The 19,824-nt window shown below is 35.4% G+C and overlaps 1 pseudogene across 1 annotated transcript; it reads right to left on the bottom strand.

The window, feature by feature from the left end:
• Window positions 1-8,594: 8,594 nt before the first annotated feature.
• Window positions 8,595-9,053, bottom strand: LOC307185916 (large ribosomal subunit protein eL21-like; annotated as a pseudogene). Its single transcript has one exon. The product of its transcript is annotated as a large ribosomal subunit protein eL21-like (transcript).
• Between the last annotated feature and the right edge of the window lie 10,771 nt (window positions 9,054-19,824).

Below are 19,824 nucleotides of genomic sequence, written 5' to 3'. Positions count from 1 at the left end.
ATAGCAATGTTTTTCAAAGAAACTCCCCAGCAGATTTCCCTTTACATCTATTGATCAAAATAATCACTCTAGACCAGGTAATAGTCCACTTTCCTTCAGAACAAGAAAAGTATGAAAAAGATTATTGTTTTGTTAAATAGGAATAGGTACAGAATCACTTTTTAGTTAAACAAGGAATACTGTCAGCCATACTTTGTAAAACATTTACGTAATTTTCTTCATAAAGTTCTCAGACATATTTATTTAGACATCTTTTCCTACATAAGGGAAAATAAATTTTGCTATTATAGTAGTGGGATATTTTATTTAAAAAACATTTCTTGGTTCTTGCAGTTGTATAGAAATACTATTGAATTTCTGATTCTGATATTGCAATAACAATCCTATTCAATTTGTTTATTTGCTCTAATAGTTTATAGAATTTCATGGGGTTTTTTTTGGGTGTGTGTATAAATAATCACATAAACGATGAGAAAGGACATCTGTGATTCTTCTTTTTATCATCCCTGATTTCTTTCCCTTTTTTTTTTGTACCAATTAGGACCACTAGTGAAATGCTGAAGTGGTGTCAGTGGTTGTCAGTGGTGTCAGTGGTTGATACTCGATACTTTTTTTACTCAACAGATTGATTTTCCTTCTGATAAGAAATCTGCTTTACCTTACTTAATGTTTTAACATAACTGCTCTCATTCTCATTTTTTTTTCCTATCTATGACTGCACAAGTGGAATAATTTACAGCTTCAACAGGTGTGGGTTCTTCTTTCATGTCTATTTTTTCCTATAACTTTTTGTCATGAGAATTGGTGGTGTTTACCAGTTATTGTCTTAAGATAATTATATTAAATCTTGTGCTAGGATAATTCTCCTTTTATTTTTGATGTCTGCTAACACTCCCTCACGTTGGAATATTTCCTGATAAGATCTGCAATAGTTTCTTTAAAAAAAATTCCACCGCCAAAAGATACTAACCTACCTTCATCTAAATCCTTATATGCTACCTTCCCTCCTATAATATAACTTTCAAAATCTAGACTTACATGCTTCTCACCTACTCAAACATCCCATTCTTGTAATTCTCCCTTCTCTTTCCTTACTTGTAGTTTTCTTCCTCTCTATTATTCCAATCAGCATTGAAGCATGCTAAAAAATCTTGAAACCAAATCAACATTCGACTAATTTCTCACACTCTACCACTCTTTTTAGTAAAAAATTACTGGGAAGAGATTTCTGTCCTAGCTGGAACAATTTCTTATACTTCTTCCTTGAGCCCACTCCAGAAATGGTCCCACAGTATTCAGTTAAAAGTAATTATTTCTTAAATGATCTAGAATTTCCCTTTATAAAATTCTAAGTTCTAATGAATTTTGGAGTATTTGTCTGGTCTTTCTATTCTGTAACACTGGTCATGGACTAGTATCACACTTATGAAAAAGAGACTTTGTAGTATGTTTTGTATCTGACAGTTCTCCTCATTGATTTTTTTCCCCAGTGTTTTCCTATACACTTTGCATATTTATTTTTTTCCATATTAACTTTACAATAAATGTTTCTAGCTCAAAAATACCAACAAATACTTGTTGGTATTTAGTATTTGTTTTAGGTTCACACTAAATCTATGTATTATCTAGGTTTATAACATCGTTATAAACCTGTGTTATTATGTGCAAGAAAAAGAGATAGTTTTCATTAGTTCGAGTCCATGTTAGTGTCTTTCAGGAGTTTTTAAAAATTGCCTGACATGTGTATTAAGTAGTTCTTATTAAATTTTATATGTAGATATTTTATCTTTGTTATGATATTGTATATATAATTTTCTCATATATTTCAAAGTATTACTTCAAAAAATAAAGGCTATTGATTTTTGAGTATTAATTTTATATCTGCTACTTCACTTTTTTTGTTAGCATTGATTTTTGTAAGAATTAATGTCAAATCATCAGCTAATAGAGATAATTTTACTTAATTCTTTATTTTTTAATAGATTTTTATTGGAGTATAATTGCCTCACAATACTGTGTTAATTTCTGTTGCAGAACAAAGTGAATCAGCTATGTGTATATATATATCTCCATATCACCTCCCTCTTGCACCTCCCTGCCATCCTCCCTTTCCCACCCCCCCTTTCCCACCCCTCTAGGACATCACAAAGCACTGAGCCGATCTCCCTGTGCTATGCTGCTGCTTCCCATCAGACAACTATTTTACATTTGGTAGTGTATATATGTCGATTCTACTCTCACTTCGCCCCAGCTTAGCCCTCCCACAGCATGTCATCAAGTCCATTCTCTGTCTACCTCTTTATTCATACCCTGCAACTTGCAACTAGGTTCATCAGTACTTTTTTTTTTTTTTTTTAGATTCTACATATATGCGTTAGCATACGGTATTTTTCTCTTTCTGACTTACTTCAATCTGTATGACAGAATCTAGGTCCATCCACCTCACTACAAATAACTCAATTTCATTAGTTTTTATGGCTGAGTAATATTCCATTATATATATGTGCCACATCTTCTTTATCCATTCATCTGTCGATGGACATTTAGGTTGGTTCCACGTCCTGGCTATTGTAAATAGTGCTGCACTGAACATTGTGGCATATGTCTCTTTTTGAATTATGGTTTCCTCAGGGGATAGGCCCTGTAGTGGGATTATTGGGTCATATGGTAGTTCTATTTTTAGTTTCTTAAGGAAGCTCCATACTGTTCTCCATAGTGGTCGTATCAATTTACATTCCCACCAACAGTGCAGGAGGGTTTCCTTTTCACCACACCCATTCCAGCATTTATTATTTCTAGAGTTTTTGATAATGGCAATTCTGACTGGCGTGAGATGATACCTCATTGTAGTTTTGATTTACATTTCTCTAATTATTAGTGATGTTGAGCATCTTTTCATGTGCCTCCTGGACATCTGTATGTCTCCCTTGGTGAAATGTTTATTTAGATCTTCTAGCCATTTTTTAACTGGGTTGTTTGTTTTTTTCATATTGAACTCCATGAGCTATTTGTATATTTTGGAGATTAATCCTTTGTCTGTTGCTTCATTTGCAAATATTTTCTCCCATTCTGAGGGTTGTCTTTTTGTCTTGCTTATTGTTTCCTTTACTCTGCAAAAGGTTTTAAGTTTAATTAAATCCCATTTGCTTATTTTTGTTTCTATTTCTGTTACTTTAGGAGGTGGGTCAAAAAAGATCTTGCTGTGGTTTATGTCAAAGAGTGGTTTTCCTATGTTTTCCTCTAAAGTTTTATAGTGTCTGGTCTTACATTGAAGTCTTTAATCCATTTGGAGTTTATTTTTGTGTATGGTGTTAGGTAGTGTTCTAATTTCATTCTTTTATGTGTAGCTGTCCAGTTTTCCCAGCACCACTTATTGAAGAGACTGTCTTTTCTCCATTGTATGTTCTTGCCTCTGTCGTAAATTCAGTGCCAATATGTATGTGGGTTTATCTCTGGGCATTCTATACTGTTCCATTGGTCTATATTTTTTTGTGTGCCAGTACCATACTGTTTTGATTATTGTAGCTTTGTGGTATAGTATGAAGTCAGGGAGCCTGATTCTTCCAACTCTGTTTTTCTTTCTCAAGATTGCTTTGGCTATTCAGAGTCTTTTGTGTTTCCATACAACTTGTAAGATTTTTTGTTCTAATTGTGTGAAGAATGATATTGGTAGTTTGTTAAGGATTGCATTGAATCTCTAGATTGCTTTGAGTGGTATAGTCATTTTCACAATATTGATTCTTCCAATCCAAGAACATGGTATATTTCTCCATCTGTTTATGTCATCTTTGATTTCTTTCATCAGTATTTTATAATTTTCTGAGTACAAGTCTTTTGCCTCCTTAGGCAGGTTTATACCTAGGTATTTTATTCTTTTTGTTGCAATGGTAAATGGGAGTGTTTCCTTGATTTCTCTTCCTGATTTTTCATTGTTGGTGTATACGAATGCCAGAGATTTGTGGGCATTACTTTGGTATCCGGCAACCTTACCAAATCCATTTATTAGTTCTAGTAGTTTTCTGTTGGCATTCTTTAGGATTTTCTATGTATAGTTTCATGTCATCAGCAGACAGTGGCAGTTTTACTTCTTCTTTTCCAATTTGTATTTCTTTTTCTTCTCTGATTGCTGTGGCTAGGACTTCCAAAACTATGTTCAATAAGAGTGGCAAGAGTGGACATCCTTGTCTTGTTCCTGATCTTAGAGGAAATGCTTTCAGTTTTTTCCCATTGAGTATGATGTTTGCTGTGGGTTTGTCATATATGGCCTTTATTATGTTGAGGTAGGTTCCCTCTATGCCCATTTTCTGGAGAGTTTTTTTAATCATAAATGGGTGTTGAATTTGTCAAAAGCTTTTTCTGCATCTATTGAGATGATCATACGGTTTTTATTCCTTGGTTTGTTAATGTGGTGTATCACATTGATTGATTTGCATATATTGAAGAATCCTTTCAACCCTGGACTAAATCCCACTTGATCATGGTGTATGATCCTTTTAATGTGCTGTTGGATTCTGTTTGATAGTATTTTGTTCAGGATTTTTGCATCTATGTTCATCAGTAATATTGGTCTATAATTTTCTTTTTTTGTGATATCTTTTTCTGGTTTTGGTATCAGGGTGATGGTGGCTTCATAGAATGAATTTGGGAGTGTTTCTTCCTCTGCAATTTTTTGGAAGAGTTTGGGAAGGATTGGTGTTAGCTCTTCTCTAAATGTTTGGTAGATTTCACCTGTGAAGCTGTCTGGTCCTGGACTTTTGTTAGTTGGAAGATTTTTAATTACAGTTTCAATTTCATTACTTGTAATAGGTCTGTTTATATTTTCTCATTTTTCCTGGTTCAGTCTTGGAAAATTGTACCTTTCCAAGAATTTGTCTGTTTCTCCATGGTTGTCCATTTTATTGGCATATAGTTGTTTGTAGTATTCTCTTATAATCTTTTGTTCTTCTGCAGTGTCAGTTGTGATTTCTCCTTTTTCATTACTAACTTTATTGATTTACATCCTCTCCCTTTTTTTCTTGATGAGTCTGGCTACGGTTTATCAATTTTGTTGATCTTCTCAAAGAACCAACTTTTAGTTTTGTTGATCTTTGCTATTGTTTTCTTTGTTTCTATTTCATTTATATCTGCTCTGATCTTTATGATTTATTCCTTCTACTGACTTGGGGTTTTCTTTGTTCTTCTTTCTCTAGTTGTTTTAAGTGTAGCATTAGTCTGTTTATTTGAGATTTTTCTTGTTTCTTGAAGTGAGATTGAATTGCCATAAACTTCCCTGTTAGAACTGCTTTTGCTGCATCCCATAGGTTTTGGGTTGTCATGTTTTCGTTGTCATTTATTTCTATGTACTTTTTTATTTCTTCTTTGATTTCTTCTGTGATCTCTTGGTTAATTAGTAGTGCACTTTAGCCTCCGTGTATTTGTGTTTTTACAGTTTTTTTCCTATAAATTGATTTCCAATCTAATAGCATTGTGGTCAGAAAAGATGCTTGATACAATTTTATTTCTTAAATTTTCTGAGGCTTGATATGTGACCCAAGGTGTGATCTATCCTGGAGAATGTTCCATGTGCACTTGAGTGGAAAGTGTTTTCTGCCACTTTTGGGTGGAATGTTCTATAAATATCAATTAGATCTATCTGGCCTATTGTGTCATTTAAAGCTTGTGTTTCCTTATTTATTTTCTGTTTGGATGATCTGTTCATTCATGTAAGTGGGGTGTTAAAGTCCCCTACTATTATTCTGTTACTGTCGTTTTCTCCTTTCATCATTGTTAGCATTTGCCTTATATATTGAGGTGCTCCTATGTTGGGTGCATAAACATTTATATTTGTTATATCTTCTTCTTGGGTTGATCCTTTGATCATTACGTAGTGTCCTTCCCTATCTCTGGTAACAATCTTTATTTTAAAGTCTATTTTATCTGATACAAGTATTGCTACTCCAGCTTTCTTTTGATTTCCACTTGCATGGAATATCTTTTTCAATCCCTTCACCTTCAGTCTGTATGTGTCTGTAGGTCTGAAGTGGGTTTCTTGTAGATAGCATATATATGGCTCTTGTTTTTGTATCCATTCAGCCAGTCTCTGTTGTTTGGTTGGGGCATTTAATCCATTTACATTCAAAGTTATTATCAATATGTATGTTCCTATTACGTTTTTCTTAATTGTTTTGGGTTTGTTTTACGGATCTTTCTCTTCTGTTGTGTTTCCTGCTTAGAGAAGTTCCTTTAACATTTGTTGTTAAGCTGGTTTGGTGGTGCTGAATTCTCTTAGCTTTTGGTTATCTGAAAAGCTTTTGATTTCTCCATCAAATCTGAATGAGACCCTTGCTGGGTATAGTAATCTTGGTTGTATGTTTTTCTCTTTCATCACTTTAAATATACCCTGCCACTCCCTTCTGCCCTGCAGAGTTTGTGCTGAAAAATCAGTGGATAACCTTATGGGGATTCCTTTGTATGTTATATTTTGTTTTTCCCTTGCTGCTTTTAATGTTTTTTCTTTGAATTTAGTTTTTGTTAGTTTGATTAAAATGTGTCTTGGTGTGTTTCTCCTAGGGTTTACCCTGTATGGGACTCTCTGTGCTTCCTGGACTTGGGTGACTATTTCCTTTCCCATGTTAGGGAAGTTTTCCACTGTAATCTCTTCAAATATTTTCTCAGACCCTTTCTTTTTCTCTTCTTCTTCTGGGGTCTCTATAATTTGAACATTGGTTCATTTAGTGTTGTCCCAGAGACCTCTGAGATTATCTTCAATTCTCTTCATTCTTTTTTCTTTATTCTGCTCCTCGGCAGTTATTTCCACCATTTTGTCTTCTAGCTCACTTATTCATTCTTCTGCCTCAGTTATTCTGCTATTCATTCCTTCTAGTGTATTTTTCATTTCAGTTATTGCATTGTTCATCTCTGTTGTTTAGTTCTTCTAGATCTTTGTTAAACATTTCTTGTATTTTCTCAATCCGTGCTTCCATTTTATTTCTGAGATTCTGGATCATCTTTACTATCATTACTCTGAATTCTTTTTCAGGTAGATTGCCTATTTTTTTTTTTTTTTTTTGAGTGGGATTGTATTCCTACCTTACTGGTTGTTTGCCCTGAGGCTTCCAAGACTGGAGTTTTTAGGCTATTGGGTAGAGCTGGGTCTTGGTACTGAGCTGACGACCTCTGTGAGATCTCAATCCAATGAATATTCTCTGGGGTCTGAGGTTCTCTGTTAGTCCAGTGGTTCAGACTCAGTGCTCCCACTGCAGGAGCTTCCACCCAACCCTGGGCTTGCGAACCGAGATCCCACAAGCTGCATGGGGTGGCAAAAAAAAAAAAAAAATTAAAAAATAAAATTAGACTAGGAAACTAACAGATATGTTAGAAAGAATGTAAAAATAAAAATATAGATGAATCACCAACCAGAAGGTACATCAGTACCACAATAGTAAAAAAGAGGAGGAGGGAAAAGAAAAAAAAAAAGGAGGGTGGGGGAAAGGCCTTGGCTGTGGAGGGCAGGGCCTAAGCAAGGGTGAGGTTTGAGCAGTGGGTGGGGCCAATGCTCAGGACCCAAAGGGCTGGAAAAGGCTCTGGGGGCTTTGGTGGGTGAAGATTAGGCTGAAGGAACAGAAAGGGCCCAGGGGTGTCCCCAGCCCCTGGTCTCAGAGGACAGGGGACCTCACCTGGGACTCAGCAGACTTTCTGGGCTCGAGTGGGCAGGGCAATTGCCCTCTGCTTTTCTCCTGCTCCTCCTGGATGGCCCCTTCTACCTGCCTCTCCTGATCTCCCTGGCTTCAGGGTCACCAATCCTGTCTGGCCTCCACTTCTCCTCCCCCCTCAGTCCCCCTACATCCTACCGGTTCACTCTGGGGTTCCTCTTGTCTTCTTGGGCATCAGAGTCCCCCACCAGCGGCCCTAGTTGTGGGGAGATGCTAACTCCACATCTTCCCACACCACCATCTTGACTCGCTCCCAATTTTACTTAATTCTCATGCCTTGATTTCCTTGTCTAATTCCATTTGATTAATAACTCCAACACAATGCTAAATGGCAGTGAAAACAGTGGGCATGCTTGTCTTACTCCTGACTGTAGTGGAGAGATCTTAAACTTAAACCAAAGATCTTAACCAGAGATCTTAAACCAAAGATCTTAAACCAGAGATCTTAAACCAAAACTCTTTGCACACAGAAGGTTAGGTGTTTACTAATTGGCTTTGAGTAGGTAACTTATCCGAATATGATTTGTTTGAGAATTTTATATATATTTCTGTTTCCTCTTTAATTGTGATAAACATAAATTTTACAACACACTTGTTGAAGCAAGAGATATATAAATGAGAACAGCATTCTCTAGTATTCCTATGTTCTTTTTTTTTTTATAAATAATATCTAGCAGTTTATTAACCAATGGAGTATATTGCACAACAAACTACCTCACATCTTTCAGGAAGAAAAACCACTGAATTTGAAAAGTAAAACGATGTCACCCACTGAATTCAGACACAATTAAAATATGTTTTAAGTATTTGTTTTGGGGAGGGAGGTCACACACTCTTCTCAATTAAGAGAAACATTTATACAGTCCAGGTCTTTTATTTTCTTTACATGTATCATGCCATGAATTAATAGGGAATGGGTTCCAACAGTTCCAGCTCCTTTCCATTAGTTCTCATGAAGTGTGCTTCTCTGGGTGGAGCAGGCTGACGCTTCAGTTGAACCCAGGTGCTTTTCTCTTTGGCTTCCTTCTTTTTCTGATCATTTTCCTTCACCCGTTTCAAGAAGATATCTCAGCTCTTAGAGTGCTTAATATGCTCGATACACACATTAATTCTCTTGGCAAGAATCTTGCCCTTAACTTGTTTGGTTACAATGATGCCAACAGCATGCTGGGTAACATTGTAGACTCTCCCCAATTTGTCATGGTAACATTTGTGGGGCATTCCTTTTTGAACAGTGCCCATTCCTTTGATATCTACAATATCACCTTTCTTGTAGATTCACATGTATGTGGCCAAAGGAACAACTCCATGTTTTCTAAAAGGCCTAGAGAACATGTAGTGGCTGCCCCTCCTCTTTCCCTTTTTTGTTGGTCATTTTGGCGAATTACTGGAATATGGCTGTTCTGGCCAAAAAGCTAGCATTCCTATTTTCTATAGTGATAATATCCTGAGCAAATTTTATATTACAAAAAGTCCAGGGTTCAAAATAGTTTAATATTAGTAAAAGAACCCTACAGGGAGACAGTTTACTGAAAAATGCTTTTCTCTCCCATAATACCTAATGCTGACAATTGAACAAAGATGTTTGTGAAGGATAAAGCTTCATTAAACTACAAATACATTAATATCTAGCCTACTATATGTGTAATAACTAGTTTCAAGTCTTTATAAGTACAAACTTAAATTTTGTTGCTTTGAAAGACATTACATTCACAACTTTGGACTGTAATTCTATTTTATTTTTATTCATTTTAATGCATATTACTTGCATAAAGTTTGGTAAATGCCGAAGTTTCATAATAATTTTATTCTGGTAGGTAGTCACGAGTTTTCGAGAAAACTCTCCATGTCCTCCAAAGGAAAGAGCTAAGGTTGGAATAAGAAACATACTCTCAAGGGAGTTCTGACTACCTGTATGCACATGAGTTACCTGGTGTGGACCCTGTCCTGCAGCCTTGGAATCTCCTTTTTACTGAGAGAGGAAGTAGATGCATGAAGAAGGATGCCCTTTGGAAATGTTAGTATATACAGTTAAGGACTACACAACCCTTTGAGATGGTTCTTCTTATTTCTTAAGAGCTGTGAATTTTGAAAAATATGGGTGGATGAGAAATGATGTGGATTCAATGTGCTTCAGCTGTAGATTTTATGAAATTATATAGGCTGGAATTATGATGTGCAGGACAAATCAGAAAATATGTCTGTAACGTTTATATTAAAAAGACAGACACACTTATACAGATATTGATAAAATAAGGGCACACTCAACACCAAATAAAGATGAAAAAAATCATTATTATGAAGATGTCAATGAAGACAACTGGCTGTATGGAATACTTAAGAAAACATGTTTAGCAATGAAGAAATGGCATGTTTTCTATTGAAGTCAGTGTATTTTAGTGACCTAAGGCCTAAGTTGTACCTGACAAAAGTGAAATGTCCTGAGGTCATGAGACTAACACTTTTTGCCTCTGCAAAATTTTACATCTACAAAAATAGCTTTCAGGTGAAAACCACAGCCTTTTCTAAACAAGCTACATATCACAGTTGACATTTTCTGGAGAATCATAGAAATTTTAATTCACACATTCTAAAAATTATAAATTAAGCTTCCTTTGTAAATAATTTAATAATAATAAATAGCTTGAAAATTTTACTCAGAGGCTACTTTATTATCATTCCACCATACTTTAGATATTTTGGAATCATTGACACATTTAACACATTTTTCTTTAAATTGTGAAGTAATAATCTTTTACTATCATTTATAACTTTAAAAATTCTTTCACTCCTATTAGTTTATTTAGGAAATACTCTAAACCTGCTATAGTGTCTCTTTTCCTGTGAAGAGAGAAATGTAGCTCTCAAATATTTTTCTTGTGTTTGAGATTTCCCTAATTCCATTAATGTGTTTACTTAACATTTTAAAATTGTGAAATATACACACATTCAAAAGGATGTATATAATTATAATTATGGTTTAGAGAATAATGATAGAAACACCTTTATGCACAATTCCCAGTGTAAGAAAGAAAATGCTGGTGCATTTGAAGATTCTGTGTGTGTTCTCTCCAATCCCATTCCATTCCTTCACTGCCAGAGGTGACTGATATACTGCTAATCATTGTGCTCTGTAGTGTTTCTAAATGTCTGTGGGAAAAGGGTTCCATGGTAAAAGAGGGTTGGGAAACTCAATGGGTAGGCCAGATTTTATGGCAAGAGTTTGGGAATTCACAGAGCCCTAATGTGTTAACGAACATTTGAATCTATATAGAATTTTATTTTCATGGAACACATTTTACAAATTATTGATCTAAGTATTTTACCAAACTTTAGTGCAATTCGTAATGAACAGACAAGTACAGATATTTCCCTATAAGATTTGAAGGATATTTGATGGAAACTGAGTCTGTAAGGTAGATGAGTAATGCATCCACCAAAGGAGGAACTAAATGCGAACTCTCAGGGGCATAAAAGAGCAAAGATTTATTTTTTTAAAAACATTTTTAGGGCTTCCCTGGTGGCGCAGTGGTTGAGAGTCCGCCTGCTGATGCAGGGGACACGGGTTCGTGCCCTGGTCTGGGAGGATCCCACATGCCGCGGAGCGGCTGGGCCCATGAGCCATGGCCGCTGGGCCTGTGCGTCCAGAGGCTGTGCTCTGCAGCGGGAGAGGCCACAGCAGTGAGAGGCCCGCGTACCGCAAAAAAAAAAAAAAATTATTGGAGTATAGTTGATTTACAATGTTGTGTTAGTTGCAGTATCCACTCTATTTTTCTTTTTTAAGATTCTTTTCCCATATAGACCATAACATAGTACTGAGTAGAGTTCCCAGTGCTATACAGCAGGTTCTATTACTTATCTATTTTATATACAGTAGTGTATGCAAAGATTTATTTCTCATTCACAATACCCATCAGAGGTTTGCTAGGGGCTCTATTCTGGGTGGTGTTCACTTTGGGCCACTCTCACTTGGACAGTGCTGATCAAGACACTTCTCACAATTTACCTGGCAGAGCCTGTCAAATGTCTCCACCCAGAACAAGAGGGGCAGGAAATGCTATGTGGGAAATATTTGGGGACCAGAATTAGATCATTCTCAGAGGCTGAGGGGCAAGGCCACGAGTCTATGCAAAGGGCTGAGGCTGTTTGAAAGGTAAGAACATTCATTATATCATTCAGTTTGGAAAAAGCCTCAGACCTCACATGAATCAGATGAGGGGACATTAGGGTGGCATCCAGGCTTGAGAATTCTTGTCTCTGATACTGACGAATGTGTCCAGTGCCTCAGAGATTGGGGTTTGAGTATGAATCAGAGTGTCATTTCACATATGCAGGTAAGACTGGGACAGAGCAATAAAACACTTGAACAAATCCATAAAATGCTGTATAACTGGGCAGTTGATGTCTCCTGAATTATCTTGTGGAATTGGTAGGGTCACTCAGGAGAGCATGCCAATTAATGTTAGGATTAGGCCACTGTACAGAATGAGCAGGCTGTTTTTTCTGTGTCTACCCTTTTCTTTATTTCCTTTTTATGATTCTATATATGTGTATTATATGTATATATTAAATATTATGTATAATTTTTCTGAAAGTGCTTACCCATCTCAGTTGTTACATATAATACATAATATAAAATATGTAACAATATTTAACATACTGTATAATATAGAATATTTAGCTATATATATATATATATATATATATATATATATATATATAATTTTTTAAGTCTAAAAATGCTTCTCCTGCAAATGACAAAGCTACTGTCTGACTTTGGACCAAAGGGTGAAAAATGAAATCTTGAAAACAGTATAAATTGAGTATAAATGTGATGGTGGCAGCAAAATTAACAGAAAAGAAAAAAAAAATCTCAAAGGGAAGATGGGAAAGTAGAGTGAAAGAGCCTACACTATTTAGAAACTGTCCATCCATGATCCAAAAAAAAAAAAAAATGAAGCTTCTGTATTTTATTTCAACAAAGGTGAGGAAATTTCCTGTACAGAATTACCTTCTCCATCTCTAAGGATTTCCTTTATGTATCTGTTTGCATCCATCAGAACAGCATTTAGAGTTCTCAGACATAAGAATCTAACAGCTTTTAAGATAGTGCTTTTCAAACTTTTGATTCCTTATAAGTGAACTTACAAGTGGACTCTAAGGTATCTTTACTTATTACTTTCAATGTTAAAGTTTCTATTAAGTGAAGTGATGGATATTTTCTATCAGTCTGTGTTTAAGTGAACACAAATTATTATTTTTATTATTTTAATACTGCTGTTTTTGCTCATTTAGAAAGCATAGTATATTTATGATTGATGTCATTTAATTTCATTGAGATTCAACTGCCCTTTGAAAATACCCTTTTCTCAGCATATTAAAATGTCTATGCAGACAGGTAAACTAATATTTACATTGTTACAGGGCTGCTGTAACAAAAGGCCACAAACTTGGTAGCTTAAAACAACAGAAAGTTATTCTCTGATAGTTTGAGAGGGCAGAAGCCCTAAATCAATGTCAGCTAGACTGCTCCCTTTGAAGAATCTTGGAGATAATCTTTCCTTGTCTCTTCTAGTTTTTTGTGGCTCCAGCCATTCCTTGGTTTGAGGCCTCACAACTCCACTCTTTGTCTCCACCTAATGTATACTTCTGCCTCCCTCAGTCTGTCTTCTCTTCTTATAAGGGCACTTGTCATTGGATTAAAAACACCTGGATAATCCAAGATGATCTCATTTCAAGATACTTAATTGCATCTCTAAAGACCCTTTTCTTAAATAAGGGTCACAATCATAGGTTCCAGGTGGGCATATCTTTTGGCGGGACTGCTATTCAACCCACTACAGGTACCAACCTAAATACACTGGACTTTGACTTTGTTCTATTACATTTAGATATTCCATTCACATTTGTATGGATACAGGCCAATTTTAGTTTTACATCATCCTCTCTTTGAAAAATTCTAGCTGTTAGTATTTGAATTCAATGATAAATTTTTATATACATATGTAAACGATTAGTTAATATATTTTCTTGTCTTTTTCATAAATGCATAATAGACAAGTCACTTTCTTCTGAGCTTGCAGATAGGTTCTGTTTGCTTAGCATGATTACTGATGATGTTTGATATATTTTCCAAAATAGTCTATTCTGTAGAGTAGCTTTTCTCAGACATTTAAAAATAATTCCATATTATTTTATTTCCTCTTCCAAAGTCGAATATTTTTGAAGTCTTTTAAAAAAGTTATACAAAAGTGTTACAAATAGCATTCCACTCCAACTCCCTATTTTTTAACATCTTTACTGGAGTATAATTCTTTACAATGCTGTGTTAGTTTCTGCTGTATAACAAAGTGAATCAGCTATATGCATACGTATATCCCCTCCTTCTTGTGTCTCCCTCCCACCCTCCATATCCCACCCCTCTAGGTGTTCACAAAGCACCAAGCTGATCTCCCTGTGCTATGCAGCTGCTTCCCACTAGCTATCTGTTTTATGTTTGGTAGTGTATATATGTCAATGCTACTCTCTCACTTAGTCCCAGCTTACCCTTCCCCCTCCCTGTGTCCTCAAGTCCATTCTCTACGTCTGCGTCTTTATTCCTGTCCTGACCCTAGGTTCATCAGAACCATTTTCTTTTCAGATTCCATATATATGTGTTAGCAGTGCTGTGAAGAGTCTAGACATTGGAGCCAGAAATCCTGGCTTCAATTGTTGGTTCCATTCTATGCTAACCATGTGACCTTAGGCTAGTTTCTTAACCTCACTTCTTACCTGTAAAATTACATAATGATTCTATCAATCCATGAGTCAGTGCTCTTTAAGTGTTTTAAGACAGTGGTAACATTCACTAAGCCCTCACTAAATACTCATTATAAATATTATAATGAAAATGATTATTATTTAATATATTATTATCATTATTATTAAGGACACTAGTTCCTAAAATCAAGAGATTGCAAACTTCCTTCTAAATAGTTCAGTTTTCTGTTAGAGCAGGTTCAAAATTATTTTGTAAGAAACCACTAGCTCTACAGGAGGTATTAACCTGGTTTCACTCTCAGAGGAATAGAATAGAATAGTCTTCTACTTAGAATAGTCTTCTACTTAGAATAGTCTTCTACTCAGGACAGATTCACGGTGGGCTGCTCAGGTCCCTACCGTTCTCCATTGTCATCCAGTTGTCTCCATTGTCAGTTAAGGCTTTGCACTTAACCAATAACAGAGAAGAGCTACATTGTAGAAACTCATGAGTGAATACAGAATCAAACTCCCTGCCACATCCTATCTCTCAAAAGATTACAAAAGAGAAACAATTGGAAGGAAGTGTTTCCTGGAAGCTTGCTGCATCAAATGGTTCCTTATTAAGAGTGTTAGTAGGAATTACACTTACATTTAATGCCACAGTGCTACTTTGAGAGAATCTCTGAGAGAAAAAAGGATCCTGAAGTTCTGAAGATGTTGTTCACTCCGTTACACAGGCTCTTCATTTTGAGAAACTTAAGAGACATTGTTTTCTGAGATTAATATCAGGAATAGTTGTGATTTTTCTGTGCAGCTGGCTTGGTATGTTTATCTTGAAGGGAGATTGAAACATATAATTTACTAAATTTTTCTCCCTACGTTGTCTGTTAAGAGCTTAGAGGCAAAATTGTGGTTAGCTCATGGCAAATGTATAGAACTTCACAGTATATAATTTTAATTAGTCTTATTTGTGGGTTGATTTTTTAAATTAATTTTTATTGGAGTATAGTTGCTTTACAATGTTGTGTTAGTTTCTGCTGTATAGCAAAGTGAATCAGCTATACATGTACATATAGCCCCTCTTTTTTGGATTTCCTTCCCATTTAGGTCATCACAGAGCAGTGAGTAGAGTTCCCTGTGCTATACAGCAGGTTCTCATTAGTTATCTATTTTATACATAGTAGTGTATATACGTCCATCCCAATCTCCCAAGCCATCCCACCTCCCTTTCCCCTCCCCCACTTCACCCCGGTATCCATATGTCCATTCTTTACTGTAGGTTGATTTTTTTCTTTTGTTTTGTTTTTTTCAGTACGTGGGCCTCTCACTGCTGTGGCCTCTCCTGCTGCGGAGCACAGGCTCCGGACACGCAGGCCCAGCGGCCATGGCTCACGGGCCCAGCCACTCCGCGGCATGTGGGATCCTCCCGGACCGGGGCACGAACCCGTGTCCGCTGCCTCGGCAGGCGGACTCTCAACCACTGCGCCACCAGGGAAGCCCCTGTAGGTTGATTTTTATCTTTTGCTTTGTCTTGTGTTTGCCCAATTATTCTCACTTTATTAAATTTATTCTCTTTAACTGTACTGTGTATTTCTTTTAAAGTCACCTGAAATTGTTTTTGGAACAAAGTGGGTTAGTAATTAATAACTGTATCATTTATAGGGGAAATTGTAATTCCTCTTTATATCTTCATAGATCCTTCAAACATCATGGTATGTGAATCATAAACTGATAATTAACAGAAATATTTAAATGACAAACTGAGAAAGTTTAAGGTATGTTGGGGAAAGATGCAACTCTAATTTATAGGCTATTATAAAAACAATGAAAGCTGCTGACTTTTTTGTTTATCAAATGTTAAATATTTATAGATATTAAAAAGTTATTCATATGAAATATCTTAAACTGCTTTGAAATAAAATGAAAGGACAAAACCTACATATTAGTGATGTTTGGGTTTTCCTTTCATAAAACTTTATTTCTTCAAAGCATAGAAATCGTTTCCATACACTGAAAATTTTTCTATAGATGACTACTTAGGAAAAAAATTCTACATGCCATATGGTAAAAATATATAGGGTAAAACAAACAATTTGTTAGAGAAATTACTTTTCTTTTATGAAGTATGTCTCTTCAATTAAATTTTGTAGTGCATGATTTAGGATTTAGGTTAGTAGAGGAGATAGGTTAAAATTTGCATGATAACAAGAATATTTTATGAAAAGCCAGTGAGTATAGAGTTATGTTTTCTTCAGGTTAAAATTTGCATGATAACAAGAATATTTTATGAAAAACCAGTGAGTATAGAGTTATGTTTTCTTCTTTTCTATTTTGACAAAATGCTAAATTAAAAAACTCAAGAAGATGTGCCTTATCAGAACCGTAATTATATAAAGTGGCTATGATAGTCTTCCTCAATAAATTATGGGTGGATATTACTTCTAAAAAAATACATGACAAGTTAATCATTAGAGAAAAAGGTAGTTTCTCGTGTTAACGTACATTTCTCAAAAGAAATGATCTTTTAGATCTTGCTCTTTGCGCACTCAGAAGCGACAAGCATTTGTTACATATGCTCAGCTGACAATGAGGCTGTCTCTCATGAAAAGAATTGGATTAATTTAGTTATAAAGAGATTTACATTTTGTGGTTTCTAACATGTCTTTTGGAGATTAATGAATAAGAAATGAGATAAGAAAGCCCTTCAGAAGCAACTATTGCTGAATATGGTAGAAAAATTGCTCTTGGCTGGAAGATGAATCAAGTTTCTGTCAGGTAAAGCCAGGGAAAATTCTCTTGTGTTATGAACTAATGTTACCCGAGAGGGAATATTATGCAAGATGTATGATATTGCTTTCTCCTTCTCCCAGAAGCCAGGTGGTTGTGCACTAAAGCAATGTAACAAGATTTCTATACCTTCACTTTATTTATTTACTAGTTTAGCCATGATTCTAAAAAAAATATTGTCTGATCTTGCCTGTCCACACAGCTTCTTCTAGAAAGTTTTCACTAATTAAAATTGGTTATTAAATCTTTTATAACAATGATAAAATTCAATTTACTGAAGTTATTTGCTTTGCTCTATTTTTTTCTGATTAAAATATATACTAGTGAGCGAAATATAGCTAATCTAAATTCAAGGAATATGTATTTTGTTATTTTGTCTGCTTACAACCTTTTAAGTACATACTCTTCTGTCAACCAAAATCTTAATTTCTCTGTCTTCAATAGCCTTTATATTCAGCATATATTACCACAAAATAACAAAACTGTAATTCTGTCTAATTCTAAAGCTATATGGGGATTTCACTAATATTTTGCCAAGCACAACAGTTGCAATAAAAATCAACTTACTGTGAAAACTCATCCCAAGAAAAATATTTAATTTGCCTAGACGACTTAAGTATTCTAGAATGCACAAGCGTGAGAAAGCAAGCACCCATTACGAACAGCTAGGAAATTTTTCAGGCCTTACCAGAGCAATTTAATGTGCTCCTTCAGTGTTCTGAAATGAAACTCCTTGAGAAAATCTGGAAGACCTTTGGATACTTGTAATAGCTGATACAATAGTCGTGCTTCAGGAGAAAAAAAGAGGAAATGCAGGATTCAAGCACCTTTTATTGTCAAAACAGATAAAACTGATTACAATTAGGTTGTCTCATTTTTGCCTAAAGCCCTGGAATGGCATCCCACTGCACTTCCAATAAAACTTCCAACAGAACCCGTGTTGTTTACAAGGTTTTCTACCCTGCTGCGTGCCTTCCACTAACCTTCTGTTCAGTCCTCATTGTGGAGCCCTCCTCCTTACACTCACTCAGCTTTGTTCAGGTCATCCTGGGCTTCTTTCTATTCCTCTACTGCAGGTGGATTTTTAATCAAATCTCAATTTTATTTTAGATATGGAAAGCCTTAGAATTAGGAATATTTTAATGCCAATCTATTTCTTCCTTTCTCCTGGTGTTTCATAAGTACTTATGTCGAATTAAATTCTTTATATTAAACAATACAAGAAGTAAATAAGTCCTTAAAAATGTGAGTCAAGGAGTAAAGAGTGGGGTAATATGGCTGAAACCTAATCATATACTGTTTATGTTCTAAAGCTGAATTTATGAGCATGAGTTTTCCTTTGTTTCCGGGAGGTAGCTGATAGAGACTCAGATGTTTTTCTTAAAACTGTTTACAGCCATAGCAACCACTGGGATATGATTTCTCATATACTTTCCCCACATAGCACTGTCACCCATGACTTCTTCCCTACTGATGCTGTTTTAGATTGTTTTTCTTAATACAGTGACTTCTCCCTTGAGCTAAGAAAAACTTTTGAAACCATATAACAAGCATTTCAGTTTGTAAATACTGAAGGAACTATGTTTGACAAGACTCCACAGAAACTATGGCTTAATATTCTCTCTACAGTGGGCATAATAATTATAGAAAATCTCTCTCTCCCCAGTATTCAAAATTTTCATTTGTAGCCCAAAATACTTAAAGCATAGAAAATAAAATATTGGTTTCCATGGAATTATTACATCTCTTTTCATGCTAATATAATTAAAATATAACTGGATTCATTATAAATGTATAGTTTAAAGTGATTTGCTTATGGAAGTGAGAAGTCTTATTTGGCAATGAGTAAACTCTGTATTTCCAAGTTGGTAATTTCTTTTTATATTTTAGCATTGTGACAAAGAAAGAGTTTATGTATCCAGAGAGATAAAATTAAATAAGACAAATATGAAAACAGATTTGTTTTGTTCCACAGAGAAAAATAAGTTAGAAAGATTTATTCTAGCATTGGATGTCTTTTTACATATATTATAATCCAATATAAGCTTACTTAGATCATTTGAGGATTTGTTTTTGCCTGTTTCATACCAGCCATGTTATCTTTGAGCAGTGGTTCTCAAATTGAGTGCACATCAGAATCACCAAGAAGGCTTATTAAAACATGGATCTCTGGGGTCCGCCTCCAGAGTTTCTGAATCTCTGGGTCTAGGGTAGGGCTCAAGAACTGCATTTCCAACAACTTCTCAGGAGACATTGCTGCTGCTGGTCCAGAGACCACAGTTTGAGAAAGTCATCAGGCATCAATCACTTAATTTATTTTCCTCATCTATTTCATCTACGAAATAATGGTGTTAAACTAAATGGCCATTCAACAAACATGTATTACATGACTTAAATGTGTCAAATGTTTGCTAATCATGGTCCCTGCCTTTGGGGAGAACATGGAGAAGAAAGTGACTGATCCTGCCTGTGGTAGAAAAATCTGGGGACACTTGATAGAGGAGATGAATTCAAAACCCATAAAACTTGTTGTAAAAAGTTAAAACATAAAGAAATACATTTAGAAAAATATTACCTCCTGTCCTCCATCCCCACTCCAACCCCA

This window comes from Stenella coeruleoalba (assembly GCF_951394435.1).
Source record: "Stenella coeruleoalba genome assembly, chromosome: 4".
NCBI classification, from domain to species: domain Eukaryota; kingdom Metazoa; phylum Chordata; class Mammalia; order Artiodactyla; family Delphinidae; genus Stenella; species Stenella coeruleoalba.
The sequence above is the reverse complement of the archived record's forward strand: the minus strand, read 5'-3'. Positions and strand labels throughout refer to the sequence as shown.